The sequence below is a fragment of the Propithecus coquereli genome, unplaced genomic scaffold (assembly GCF_000956105.1).
Source record: "Propithecus coquereli isolate 6110/MARCELLA unplaced genomic scaffold, Pcoq_1.0 Scaffold55, whole genome shotgun sequence".
Classification (NCBI taxonomy): domain Eukaryota; kingdom Metazoa; phylum Chordata; class Mammalia; order Primates; family Indriidae; genus Propithecus; species Propithecus coquereli.
The window spans coordinates 2591785-2593119 of record NW_012151396.1 but is presented as its reverse complement, the minus strand read 5'-3'; the positions used below and the strand labels follow the sequence as shown (position 1 = coordinate 2593119).

The following is a 1335-nucleotide window of genomic DNA, read 5'->3' as shown; positions in this document are numbered from 1 at the left end:
CTTTGCATTTGTCCAAAGTCATTACCAAAAGTGTTAAGACTGAGCTTTGAACCCAGATAGTCTGACTCCAAAGCCCATATTCTTAAGCATGCACCATACTACCTTTGGACTATGGAGCCCAGATTAAAATTAAAATTTTCAGTCATCAGCATAGAGATGACATTTAAAGCTGCAAGCTTTGGTTAGGATCATCTACTGAGAGACAGGGGAAGATAAGGCCTTTTAGGATCTAAGCAGTTAGAAGCTGGGCACAGAAGGAGCCAGTAGTGGAGACAGAGGAGTGTCAGTGAGGAAGGAAAGGAGAGTCAGATGAGAACAGAGAGGAACCCATTGGGTTTGGCATCACAGAGGTCATTGGTGTCCTTGACAAGAAGCTTCTGTAGAGCAGTAAGAATGGAAGTCCTGCTGGTGTGGGTTGAAGAGAGCTTGGCAAGCAAGGGAGCAGAGACTGAGGACAGAGACTGGTTTTGAGGACGTGTGCTGTGAAGGAGAACTGGAAAATGGGTTGTTACCAAGAGGGGAGATGGGGGAGTTAGGTCCAGACACAGAATATGATGACTGGACTAATCCTGTGAAGAAGAAGAAGAAAGTAAAGGTGCTGGAGAAAAAGAAGGCAGTTGTAGGAACTAAATCTTGACGTCAGGAGGAGGTAGGGTGCAGTTTAGTGCAGAGGGATCTGCTTTTGATAGGATTCACGGCATTTTTCTGTTTTAAGAAGGCTGATGTAGTCAGGTTGATATGGTGATGGAAAAAGAAAGCTGTTTTGTTAAGGATTAGGTATTATTCCTATTTTATGGACGAATAAACTGTTTTTCGTTTGTTTGTTTGTTTTTTGAGACAGAGTCTCGCTCTGTTGCCCTGGTTAGAGTGAGTGCTGTGGCATTAGCCTACCTCACAGCAACCTCAAACTCCTGGGCTCAAGCGATCCTCCTGCCTCAGCCTCCCGAGTCGCTGGGACTACAGGCATGCGCCACCATGCTTGGCTAATTTTTTTTTTATATATTTTTAGTTGTCCAGATAATTTCTTTCTGTTTTTTTTAGTAGAGACGGGGTCTCACTCTTGCTCAGGCTGGTTTCGAACTCCTGAGCTCAAACAATCCGCCCGCCTGGGCCTCCCAGAGTGCTAGGATTAGAGGCGTGAGCCACCATGCCCGGCCTAAACTGAAGCTTAGAGAGTTTAAGTATCTTAAGGATGTAAGTGGCAGCTATTTTTAAACTTTAGAGGTGAGGTTTTAGCTCTTTCAAAAGCTTGAAACATGAAGTTATTGTCTGTGGCATGAAGTTAAAATGAAAAAAAATGCTTATGTATATTCATATGTGTATGTGAGTGTGTGT

At 43.7% G+C, this 1335-nt stretch overlaps 1 protein-coding gene across 1 annotated transcript in view; it reads left to right on the top strand.

Moving 5' to 3' along the window:
- The window catches only part of RTTN (rotatin), a 243188-nt gene that overhangs the window by 73417 nt on the left and 168436 nt on the right, over window positions 1–1335 (top strand). The gene's annotated exons all lie outside the window — the stretch shown is intronic.